Source organism: Astyanax mexicanus, chromosome 1 (assembly GCF_023375975.1).
Source record: "Astyanax mexicanus isolate ESR-SI-001 chromosome 1, AstMex3_surface, whole genome shotgun sequence".
Lineage (NCBI taxonomy): Eukaryota > Metazoa > Chordata > Actinopteri > Characiformes > Acestrorhamphidae > Astyanax > Astyanax mexicanus.
The window spans coordinates 122,461,992-122,475,618 of NC_064408.1; the positions used below are offsets into that span (position 1 = coordinate 122,461,992).

The 13,627-nt window shown below is 43.2% G+C and overlaps 1 protein-coding gene and 1 long non-coding RNA gene across 11 annotated transcripts in view; one reads left to right on the forward strand and one right to left on the reverse strand.

The window, feature by feature from the left end:
- The window catches only part of LOC103030810 (NACHT, LRR and PYD domains-containing protein 12-like), a 300,969-nt gene that overhangs the window by 149,496 nt on the left and 137,846 nt on the right, over positions 1-13,627 (reverse strand). The window lies entirely within an intron of this gene.
- Positions 1,528-2,845, forward strand: LOC125784519 (uncharacterized). Its single transcript, XR_007427309.1, has 2 exons — positions 1,528-1,589; positions 2,745-2,845. It is a non-coding gene; the product is annotated as an uncharacterized LOC125784519 (long non-coding RNA).

Sequence of the window (13,627 nt, forward strand, 5' to 3'; positions counted from 1 at the left end):
TGCAGTGTTCAGTGTAGTACTGCAGGTCAATGACAAAGGGCTGGAATGCAGGGTACATAAAATCATCTGCTCCAAGCTATTTGACCATTCTAACCTGTAATCTACTGAAATATGTAGGTTTGGCTAATTTAGCTAATATTTATAGAATATTTATATATTTAAGTGTTTTTTTTATTATAGTAGTAATGTCATATTTCAATATTTTATTGAGTGCCTTTATTTTGCTCTTGTATTTTTGGCATATTTTATTTATGTTCTTGAAAATGAATTGTAAATATCCACAAATTTTAAATATGCCCATTTATGTGGTTGAGTTTTGACAGTCCTGCTCATCAGATGATGTCATGATGGCTCCAGCTTGTCGTGACCAAGCCATATTTGCACAGGTGCAGGGCGGTTAATTTAATTAATTTTGCTAATCGAATTACTGTTTTAATTCAATTATCAAAATGAGGCATTCAAGATTGCACATCTTAACATATAGAAACTCCTATTAGCCAGATTAGCTTGTCCTTCTGTCAGATATTTATATTAAAACTACAAGTAAGATTGAAGGAGGCTGTTGATATATATAAAAACAGCTAAATTAAACGTTTCTTTTTACTTTGGTTTTATACATAGTATATCTGTACACCCACAACAATAACATTTAATTCTCTACTTTTTCCATATTTATAACTTACCAGCACACACAAACACACACACACATCAGAACAGTTTTTCCTACCTGACCATGTAGTCTGAATCTTCTGGTTTAGCAGAGAACAGCTGTTGTCCTGACTCTCCTGGGTGGTTGAAAGTCAGATCCAGTTCTTTCAGGTGGGAGGGACTTGAACTCAGAGCTGCAGCCAAAGAAGAACAGCCTTTCTCTGTGACCATACAACCAGATAATCTGCACAGAAAGAGGAAAATCAAGGAGACAAGTTGAGAAAAAGGAAAATCATATTACATTGCATTTAGAAATGAGACAGCAGAAAACCAGTGTGAACAACTATGCAGTTTTGTGTATGTTCATCATTTAATGCTACAAAAAAACAAAATTCTCACATTAAATGTTCTTTATGTTACACATTCAGAGTCAAAATATGAAAAAAGCTACAGCAATATACATGTTTTTACCCCATAAGTACAGCTAGATATCCTGCAGAGTGAGTAAACAAAGTTATTACAGTGAAGTCAAGGTGGGCATTTTTGGGGTATATGTTTCAGAGCAAAGAATGTCAGAGCAGAGTTTCACATTATCCTGGTGAGATCACTGTAAGCTAATCTGTAAGCCTAGATGGTAACCATTAATACCATAATACACTTCCTGTCATTTAGTACATATTGTTCCTTTATGGTGGTGAGGAAGAACCACTTAGAGCAACTAACAAATTAAATATAATTATGTGTTTTGGTTGCATGCTAGTGTCATGGTAATAAAAAAAAACTTACCATATGAGATTTATTTGAACAAGTAAACCATTTACTATTTGTTTAATATTTACCATTCAGTAATAAATAATGGGATCTACTGACCTGAGTGTCTTCAGTTTACAGTGTGAACTCTTCAGTCCAGCAGAGAGCAGCTCCACTCCTGAATCCTGCAGGTCATTGTTACTGAGGTCCAGCTCTTTCAGACAGGAGCTTTCCAGGTTTAAAACTGAACCCAGATTTGTACACGTCTTTTGAGTAAGATTACAGCTAGCCAGCCTGCAGAATATCAAAACAAGCCAAAAGCTAAAATACCTCAAAAATCAACACATTATGCTGCAATCTGAAGAAATAAAAAAACAGATAAGAACACAAAGACTCCTGAAAAAAACATTTAAAGAACCACAGGTCTCACTTGCCTCAGTTAAGCTCAGTGTTAAAGATTCAATAATAAAAAAGAGACTGGTCGGAAATGGTCTTCATGCGAGAGTTCCAAGGCAAAAAAATAACACTGCTGACCAAAAAGAACACAACGGCCCATCTCCCATTTACCAAAAAAACATATTGATGATCCCCAGGACTAAAGGGTAAATATTATTTAGACTGACAAGCAAAAATGTGTCCTGTTACATCATACTGAACATACTGAAGCATGGTGGTGATAGTGTGATGGTCTGGGGCTGCTTTGCTGCTTCAGGGTCTGAACAACCGGCTGTAATAGATGGAACCAGGAACTCTGCTGTTTACCAGACAATCCGTAAGGAGAATATCCGGCCATCTGTTCATGACCTCAAACTCAGGTGTACTTGGGATCTGCAGCAGGACAATGATCCAAAGTCCACAAACAAGTCCACCCTTGAATGGCTTAAAAAACTGAAGGTTTTTGAGTGGCCAGGTCAAAGTCTGATTTAGATGCTGTGGGATTGAAAACCTCTAATGTGGCTGAATTAAAACAATTATATAAAGAAAAGTGCAACAAAATTCCTACATGAAGATGTGAAAGACTCATTTCCAGTTATCGCTAATGCTTTATTGCAGTTGTTGCCACCAAGGGTGGGATAACCAAATTATTAGGTTTAGGGGCAAATACTTTTGTACATAGGGCTGGATTGGTTGGGATCATTTTTCCCTCTAATAAATGAGATTTTGAGTGCAAGTTTGAAATAATTATGAAAGTCATACTTTTCATTTTGGACTGGTAGACCATTTATTGCTAGTTTAATATTGATCATTCAGTAAAAAAATATGGGATGTACTGACCTGAGTGTCTCCAGTTTACAATGTGAAGTTTTTAATCCAGCCGAGAGCAGCTCCACTCCTGAATCCTGCAGGTCATTGTTACTGAGGTCCAGCTCTTTCAGGCAGGAGCTTTCTGATTTTAAAGCACAGCAGATAGTTTCACAGTGTTTCAGGGTGAGATCACAGCCACCAAGTCTGCACAAGCAGAGTAAACAGAGAGTACAGTTCAGTTAAAATAATGGGGTACAGTTTCAGGTGTATGGCCAAATACGATTCATTGAAAGGGGTCATTTTTTCCTATTATTTTTGTTCTGCAGTAAAATTCAGTAAGTCCTGCTGTGGCTCCTGCATGAGCCCCTTGACCAAAAATAACCTGTAGTAAGAACGCTTCTGACATGGAAAATATCTAGCAATACACATCATATGTAAAATGGCATGTTGACAACTGTGAGTGAGTGAAAACTGTTGAAAAGACAGCATCACACTGAGAATCAGTTAACTTGTTGAATTATAGGACTTAAAATTAGGCATTATTATTAAAATTAAAATTAATGCCATAGCACTGTTACAAATGCTGTTTTTTGTTACCACTGAGCTTTGTGAAGCCCACAACCTCCAGCATTACATCTGCAGCAGGGACTACCGTGATTTGGAAGTCTTACACAACCAAGGTCTTGCAGTGGGCTAACCACTGATGAACAGAGAAACAGTGATCTGGCAAAACACTGAAACACCTCTCAGCAACAGTCATAGAATTTGTACATTGTCTAGTTGTAGCTACCACACTCTATAGAGCGCCACCACTGACAGTGTTTTGTCAATATTTCTAAAACATATACAGCTATTATATACCTTTAGGGTTGCAACGGTATGAGATTTTCACGGTATAATAACCGTCTCAGAAAATACCGCGGTATCATGGTTATCACGGTATCACAGTTTGTTACATATATTATTAAACTGACCCTTAAAGAAATTACAACAAAGGTTTTTTGTTCAATTAACCATTTATTGTAGAAACCTGGAACAATTATAATTTTAATGTCTCCTTAAAAAAATAAGCTGTACACCATCAGGTGAAGAAAACCAGGTTTTTCCACTACTCTTAAGGGCATTAAGAGTGTATATAATATATATATATATATATATATATATATATATATATATATATATATATATATATATATATATACACTGCTCAAAAAAATAAAGGGAACACTCAAATAACACAATAAAACTCCAAGTAAATCAAACTTCTGTGAAATTAAATTGTCCACTTAGGAAGCAACACTGATTGACAATCAATTTCACCTGCTGTTTCACAGGTGGAAATTATTGGCAATTAGCAAGACACACTCAATAAAGGAGTGGTTCTGCAGGTGGGGACCACAGACCACTTCTCAGAACCTATGCTGTCTGGCTGATGTTTTGGTCAGTTTTGAATGTTGGTGGTGCTTTCACACTCGTGGTAGCATGAGACGGACTCTACAACCCACACAAGTGGCTCAGGTAGTGAAGCTCATCCAGGATGGCACATCAATGCGAGCTGTGGCAAGAAGGTTTGCTGTGTCTGTCAGCGTAGTGTCTAGAGGCTGGAGGCGCTACCAGGAGACAGGCCAGTACACCAGGAGACGTGGAGGAGGCCGTAGGAGGGCAACAACCCAGCAGCAGGACCGCTACCTCCGCCTTTGTGCAAGAAGGAACAGGAGGAGCACTGCCAGAGCCCTGCAAAATGACCTCCAGCAGGCCACAAATGTGCATGTGTCTGCACAAACGGTTAGAAACCGACTCCATGAGGATGGTATGAGGGCCCGACGTCCACAGATGGGGGTTGTGCTCACAGCCCAACACCGTGCAGGACGCTTGGCATTTGTCAGAGAACACCAGGATTGGCAAATTCGCCACTGGCGCCTTGTGCTCCTCACAGATGAAAGCAGGTTCACACTGAGCACATGACAGACGTGACAGAGTCTGGAGACGCCGTGGAGAGCGGTCTGCTGCCTGCAACATCCTTCAGCATGACCGGTTTGGCAGTGGGTCAGTAATGGTGTGGGGTGGCATTTCTTTGGAGGGCCGCACAGTCCTCCATGTGCTCACCAGAGGTAGCCTGACTGCCATTAGGTACCGAGCTGAGATCCTCAGACCCCCTGTGAGACCATATGCTGGTGCGGTTGGCCCTGGGTTCCTCCTAATGCAGGACAATGCTAGACCTCATGTGGCTGGAGTGTGTCAGCAGTTCCTGCAAGATGAAGGCATTGAAGCTATGGACTGGCCCGCCCGTTCCCCAGACCTGAATCCGATTGAGCACATCTGGGACATCATGTCTCGCTCCATCCACCAACGTCACGTTGCACCACAGACTGTCCAGGAGTTGGCGGATGCTTTAGTCCAGGTCTGGGAGGAGATCCCTCAGGAGACCATCCGCCACCTCATCAGGAGCATGCCCAGGCGTTGTAGGGAGGTCATACAGGCACGTGTAGGCCACACACAATACTGAGCCTCATTTTGACTTGTTTTAAGGACATTACATTAAAGTTGGATCAGCCTGTAGTGTGTTTTTTCACTTTAATTTTGTGTGTGGCTCCAAATCCAGGCCTCCATTGGTTAATAAATTTGATTTCCATTGATGATTTTTGTGTGATTTTGTTGTCAGCACATTCAACTTTGTACAGAACAAAGTATTCAATGAGAATATTTCATTCATTTAGATCTAGGATGTGTTATTTGAGTGTTCCCTTTATTTTTTTGAGCAGTGTATATATACACTCATTTCTGTATATATATATATATATATATATATATATATAATATATATATACACACACACTCACGTTACACACATTACATGTCCTCTAAGAAGTAAAGATCCTGTATTTAAAATATTCAGTACAATTATTAAGTTTAAACTATTTAATATCTGATAAACTGAGCCTGGGTCAGTGTCTGATCAACAACTGTTGTAAACGTCCGTTTTACTGCCAAGTTGGTATATAACCAGATACTGCAGAAAGAGGGGATTTATTTCTGACATGATCCTCACAATAGAGATTTCTATTTTAAGGCTTTCACACCGAGTCTGGTTTTAACATATGAAAAACAGGCACGTCAGAATTTGAAAATGAACGCATGTAAATGAATGGCGTCTTTCACATCCAGCCTGGCCAGGACCTTTACATGGACACGTGAATCCATCGTAGCACGCACTTCACGCCTGTACCTGCGTGCCCAAATTTCGGATAACTCAGCGCTTACCGCATGGATTGTGCACGACTACAAAGAGTTTTTATTTATGTTCAGATTAAAATTATAAACTAAACACATACTTTGCGCTGCGCAGCGGGGTAGTGTTCTCGGAGATGGGAGAACAGGTTTGACGTATGTCCACCTTTAGCTGTGACTTTACGGCCACTTTGATTACAAATTGGATAACCATCCTCGGGTGCGTTCGGCGGGTATCCGAAATAGTCCCACACTGGTGATTTTAGTTTAGCCTTTTTTTAGGCGGACGGAGATTTGTTTAGTCTGATGCACTTTCTGCTGTTCTCACCACTGTGTGCTGAGTAGCTGAAGCGGAGCAGAGTTGCGCATGCGCGGGTGAGTTTCTCCGCTGGCTTGCGTTTTACCGGTAATAAGCAAACACACACGGTATGATAACCGTGCATTTTAATACCATGGTATACCGTGAAACCGGTTACCGCTGCAACCCTACATACATTTAGATACTCACAGAGCCTTTCTGCAGTTGTTCACAGCCGGAAGCAATTTCATATAAGCAATTCTTGATGTGCTGTATTTTTTCAGATTCAGCTCTTCCAGCACCTCCTCTGAGGTCTGCAGCATGTAGGACAGAGCTAAACACTCTAGAGCAGACATATTCTTTCTTGAGCTTTCATCTGAATCTATGTACTTCTGAATCTCTCTGGGTAAATCCTGGTCATTCATTTCAGTCAGACAGAGGAAGAGGTTAACAGATCTGTCAGTATTAAGATCTTTTTCTGAGATTAAACGTTTGATGTATGTCACTGTTTGTTTGATGCTCCATGAGGAGCTCTCTGTGTGGATCAGGAGGCCCTGTAGGACCTTCTGACTGGAATCCAGAGAGATGCCCAGTAGAAAACGGAGGAAAAGATCCAGATGTCCATTCTGACTCTCTGAGGCTTTGTTTACTGCTCCCTTCAGGAGCTCATGCAGTGGAACATTTTCAGCCCATTCTCTGTTCTGTGGTTTAAAGTCCCTCAGTTCCTCCATGTTCTTATTTAGGTAGCAGTAAAACACAAAGAAAGCAGCCAGGAACTCCTGAAATCTCAGATGTACAAAGCTGTAGACCTTCCTTTGATAAAGCACACATTCCTCCCTAAAGATCTCAGTGCAGATTCCAGAGTACACTGAGGCCTCAGTGACATCAATACAGCACTCTCTCAGGTCCTCTTCATAGAACATCACGTTCCCCTTCATCAGCTGGTTGAAAGCCAGTTTAGCCAGTTTCAAAAGCATGGTTCTGTTAGATTCCAGCAGTTCCACTGGATCCCAGTTGAAGGTCTCTGCATACTTCTCATTCTTCATGTTGGTCTGAGTGATCAGAAAGTGGGAGTACATCTCAGTCAGAGTTTTAGGGGTTTCTGTATTACTCTGTTTCATGATTCTCTGAAGCACAGTGGCTGAGATCCAGCAGAAGACGGGAATGTGGCACATGATGTGGAGACTCCTCACTGTCTTAATGTGGGAGATGATTTTCTGGGCTTGGTCTTGGTCACTGATTCTCTTCCTGAAGTACTCCTCCTTCTGTGGGTCATTAAACCCCTGAATTTCTGTCACACGGTTGATATACTGAGGGGGAATCTGATTGGCTGCTGCTGGTCGGGAGGTAATCCAGATGTGAGCAGAGGGCAGCAACTCTCCTTTGAGAAGGTTTGTCATTAACACACCCACTGATGATGTTATTGTGATGTCAGACACTTTCTCACACTGTGGAAAATTCAGTGGAATTCTGCTTTCATCCAGACCATCAAAGATGAACACAACTTGCTCATCACATATCCTAGAGTCCAGGTCTTTGAGCTCAGGATGAAAAGTGCAGAGAAGTGTGTAAAGACTGTACTGCTCATCTTTAATCAGGTTCAGCTCTCGGAATGGAAGCACAAACATGAAATCTACATCCTGATTGGCTGTTCCCTCTGCCCAGTCCAGAATGAACTTCTGTACAGAGACTGTTTTTCCAATGCCAGCAATGCCTTTAGTCAGCACAGTTCTAAGCTCTCTTGGTCCTTTATCTTCTTTCCTTTCATTTTGTCTGACACCATTAACCATCACAGCTGTATTGTCCACTACTTCCATTTCTTCTTTAGGATCTTCTACAGGTTTAAAGATGTCTAAGCAGATGATTGGGGTTTCCTGTAAGTATTTGTTTGAAGTCTTCTCCATCTTTATAATCTCAAGTTCTTCATTCACCCCTTCACTCTCTCCCTCTATGATGTAGAGCTGTGTGTAAATCCTGTTCAGGAGGGTTCTGTTCTCTGGTGTTTTGATTCCCTCAAATAAGCTCTCGTACCTGTTCTTCATACAGGTTTTGTGTTTCTGTATGACACTGTGAAGAACATCATCCTCTATTTTTTGGTGCTTTATAGAGTCTTCTGTGTGTGGATGTAGAGCAGGACTTGTTTTAGATCTCTGTCTGCAGGAAGGACAGCTGAACACTCCAGTCCGGCCAGTTTCATCCCAATATCTGTTGACGCACAGTCTGCAGAAACTGTGTCCACAGGTGATAGAGACTGGATCTGTAAAAAGCTCCTCACACAATCCACACCTGGACTGATCCTGCAGTGGATTAGTCTTTCCCCTGTGAAGAAACACAACATAAAATTTCAGGTAAGTAAATATGAGAAATGGTGTGAAAGAAATAATTTAACATACAACATAATAATGTGCCCATAAGGAATGCGTCTGTGTAGGTTTTTCTGATTTTTATGTTTCTGCATCAGTTAGACATAATAAAATATCAAACTTATAAAGAAAAAATATCTGAAACAGAGAACAATGACTGTAAGTATAATCAGAAGTCTCATCTAGGCCGCATAATCATAACACCAAATTATCAAACACAAGATATTTCATGTTTTGTCTGGTCAATTTAATGCTAGTAATAATAATAGTTACTAATAATAATAATAATAATAATAATAATGGGGGTGGATTATGTGGTATAAAAGCATTATTCAAGAAAAGTTGATTCTTTGAGGAGCAAAGAAGATGTGTAAAAACAATGTTCCCAGAAGAAAGAAGGGAAGGAATTTGCATATTTCACTACATATACATAATATGCATATACACTACATCCAATAATATCATTTAATTGTTCAAGAAATCATTAGGTATTCAATGTGTAAAGGGCAAGGGCACAAGCCTAAGCTGAACAATGTCAGGGTGTGGTGCAGGGTAGACGAGGAGGCGGACGCAATTGCAAACAAAAGGGGATTTATTACAGACAACAAATACAAAATAAACATGGAATAAACTGAAAACAAGGGATAACTGATAACTGGACTAAGGAAACTGGGGAAACACACGGACCACTAACAGACGTAAAAACGTACAAGGCTCGACACCGGGGAAATGGAACACGGACCTTAAATAGAGGTGCACACACACAGGAAACAGGCAACACCTGGGACAAAGGGGCGGAGCTACAAACGAACACAGGTACATGGAAAATAACTGAGTAACAGAGGAGCACGGGTCATGTGGGAGACACAGACACGAGGAACAGGTAAATAAAACATGACACTAGACAGGGCAACAGGGCAAGGACCTTACATAACCCCCCCCTTAACGCGCAACTCCCGGGGCGCGAAAAAACGAAACCCCAGGAGCAGGTCAGGAGAGGGCGGAAAACAAAGAACAAGACAAGACAGAACTAGGACGGAGACCGGACAGGGAACTGGACAGGAGACCGGACACGAAACGGGGGCAGGACCGGGAACGGACACTGGACGTGGGGCTGGGCAGGGAACGGAAACTGGACAGTAGACTGGACAGGAGACAGGGACGGACACTGGAACAGGGACTGGACAGGGGACACAAAGGGAGACGGAGACTGGACAGGTGACAGAGACTGGACATAAGGCTGTACTGGGGACTGGACACTGGACAGGACAGGAGACTGGGGCATGACACTGGACACAGACTGAAACTGGGACTGAACTGGGGATGTAAACGGAGACTGGACATGAGACGAGGACTGGACAAAAGACTGGACAGGGGACGAGGACTGGACAAAAGACTGGACAGGGGACGAGGACTGGACAAAAGACTGGACAGGGGGCTGAGACTGGACAGAGGAGTGGACAGTAGACTGGACAGTGGCCGGGAACTGGGACTGGACATGGGGCTGAGACTGGACAGAGGAGTGGACAGTAGACTGGACAGTGGCCGGGAACTGGGACTGGACATGGGGCTTAACACTAGACAGGAACGCAGATGGGGTAGTGGACGGGAACGAGGTCTGGACAAGACTGGGCAGGGGAACTGGGACAAATACATTGACAGGGACAGACACGAGCACTGTGACGGGGACAGGAACAGAAAAACCACAGGGGACAGGAACAGGAACGAACACAGATACAGGGACCAGGACAGGGAGAGACAGGGGGACCAAAAACACAGGTGGGTGCCCAGGACTGGCAAAAGTCTGTGGGGACAGCCTGGGCACATAACTTGGGGCAAAGTCAGGAGGCCTTGGAGCAGGCCTGGAAATACGGGGCCTGGGCCCAAACATAGTTCTGGGAGGTGCAGGTGCTTGGGCTGGGGCCGGAGCAGCTGGAACTGCTGGTGCTTGAGCTGGAGCAGCTGGGACTGCTGGTGCTTGAGCTGGAGCCCCAGCCGCGAGCTTCTCGGAGCGCGGATGAGCCGCGGGGGTCTCGGAGCGTGGAGCCTCAGCCGCAAGCTTCTCGGAGCACAGATGAGCCACGGGAGTCACAGAGCGTGGCGTCCCATCCGCTGGCTTCACGGAGCGCGGCATCTCGGCCGCGTAAGTCACCGAGCGCGGGTAGAGTACAGCCCCTGGGGGAAACGGCAATGGAGTACGGGCTGGTGCGGGGTAGAGCTCCTCCTCCTCCTCGGAGCTGCTGGGAGCGCAACCGAGGAAGTCCCACGGCTTCCGCTCCACGAGCCTCGGGTACTCGTAGGTTTCACCCAACCTGAGACGAGTCCCGAGGCTCCCCGCACACACCCGCAGCGCCCCCCCCAAGCAAATCCTCCCCGGAAAAGGGATCCTCCTTCGGCTGGCGGGACCCCTTAGAACGTCTACCCCAAGGCCTGTGGCGTCCTTTAGGCCTCGGGGATTCCAACGCCGGGGTCCCGCATGGTGCATGGCGGATCGCCAACCTGGAGCCGGTCCACTTATTTGCTGCGTCCATTTTTAGGTCGATCCTTCTGTCAGGGTGTGGTGCAGGGTAGACGAGGAGGCGGACGCAATTGCAAACAAAAGGGGATTTATTACAGACAACAAATACAAAATAAACATGGAATAAACTGAAAACAAGGGATAACTGATAACTGGACTAAGGAAACTGGGGAAACACACGGACCACTAACAGACGTAAAAACGTACAAGGCTCGACACCGGGGAAATGGAACACGGACCTTAAATAGAGGTGCACACACACAGGAAACAGGCAACACCTGGGACAAAGGGGCGGAGCTACAAACGAACACAGGTACATGGAAAATAACTGAGGAACAGAGGAGCACGGGTCATGTGGGAGACACAGACACGAGGAACAGGTAAATAAAACATGACACTAGACAGGGCAACAGGGCAAGGACCTTACAAACAACTGTGGTCTCTGATCCCTCAAACTCAATGCATCAAGAACTGTCACATTTAACAATAGAAGCTGATAGAACCACATAAACAAAATATACCTTTAAATAGCTACAATCACAAATACTACTTTTTATTTATTTATCTATGTTAACAATGTCCAGAAGTGGTGTTGACTTCTTTGGGCCAGACCAATCAGGATTCTAGATCTTTCTGTAGGAAATGGATGTCATGTGCTCCAGAACAAAGACAAAAGGCACCTTAAAGACTGTTATTCCTTTTAATTAAGAGCTCCTTTGAGCTTTTTTCCTTTCCAAACGAAAATGCCACATCTGGAATCAACACCAGACCTTTTCCTTGTTTAACTATTGATGGATTAATGTGGGAATAGTCCCTGCGCCCTATAAAACATATCTCTCTCTAACTCTATTTTCTATATATTTTTAATTAGCTTGCTTTAGTCCATCTTTCCCATAGGGTTGTATAAACAGGGAAGTGAAATCACTCTGAATAGTGTCTGATGGTGATGGTGATTTTTATCATATCTTACCTAAATATTCCAACATTACTGGAGGTAGGAGGAATAATCACTGAGCTGTGACTCTTCATAGACCCCCAGCTGGGCTCTGGAGGTTCGGATTCATCCTTAAATTTAGGAGGCAAGTACATTGAGTTGTGACTTTTCATAGACACACAGCTGGGTTCTGGAGGTTCTGATTCATCATTAAATTTAGGAGGCAAGTACATTGAGTTGTGACTCTTCATAGAAACACAGCTGGGTTCTGGAGGTTCTGATCCATCACTGAATTTAGGAGGCAAATACATTGAGTTGTGACTCTTCATAGAAACACAGCTGGGTTCTGGAGGTTCTGATCCATCACTGAATTTAGGAGGCAAATACATTGAGTTGTGACTCTTCATAGAAACACAGCTGGGTTCTGGAGGTTCTGCACTGGATTTCTGCAGTCTGATTGAAGACATAAGGAGAAATTAAGACAATAACTTAAATTATGCACACTTTTTTTTACATCTTTCTAAAGTAATTAGGGAACCCTGAGCTGTAAAAAACAACATATTTTTAATGCTATAACATGAATATTGCAAGTAATAGTAACCCCCACTGTAAAACAAAAGCATATGTCAAACAATCATATCTAAATATATTGGCATCCCTGTTATATCATCAGAAAATACATTGCTGCAGCAATGAGTAAATAACCATTTTTGCATTTGAATTACAACAAAAAGCAGAAAAATAATAAAATGCTGCTATTACACCATCCAGAAATAGAAAAATCATTGTAGAACTGTATACTAATCAAGCAATACTTTTTTATCTGGAATGAGTAACATTTTCTGGAAAATATAAAAGAACAGTTAAATGAAAGAAAAGTGACTTAGGTGCTTTCACACCCGCCTCGTTTGGTCCGGACTTTCGTTCCTTTTAATTTGGTCCGCACCAAAGTAGCAGGTGTGAAAGGGCGCGAGTCCGGACCAAAGGACCAGATTTTGGTCCGCCCAAGAGAGGATCTTCTGAACCATGGTCCGGTTCGCCTGCAGTGTGAAAGCGCTTTCCTGGATGGTTCGAACTTTCGTAGCAATTACAGGATGTTGAGCAGGCGTTCCTCAACAACGGCAGCAGAAGAAGAAAAATAACCATCTATTACTGACTGCAGCCTGGGGAAAGGCGGAGTTGGACGTCCAGTGCTTCCAGTTCCACCCACTTTGCCACACCTTGTCAGTCTCGCAAGCTTGTAGTGTATACACAGTATTTAAGCCGGACAACACGGCACAATGTATTAATAGTCCGCTAACTGCCCTGTACATTGTTTACTTCCGTTCAGAGGCGGAGCTAAGACATGATGCTGAGAAAGTGGGCAGGAGTGGATGGCATGATGCTGACAAAGTGGGTGGGGCTGGACGCACTGGACGTCCAACTCCGCCTTCCTGCAGGCTGCAGTCAGTACCCTCTCAAAATAACCAGAAAAGCAGGAAAAATGAGCCGTGGATACAGCTGCTTCAGGACAAGCACGTTCGTTTGGCGAATTTGAACTAACCTAGAGTACTGTGTCTGCAGTTGCTGCTGCTGGTATAATAACCACAATAGCAACACAACTAAGGAGACATTTTATCCTTATCCTGGAAAGGCTTCCCACC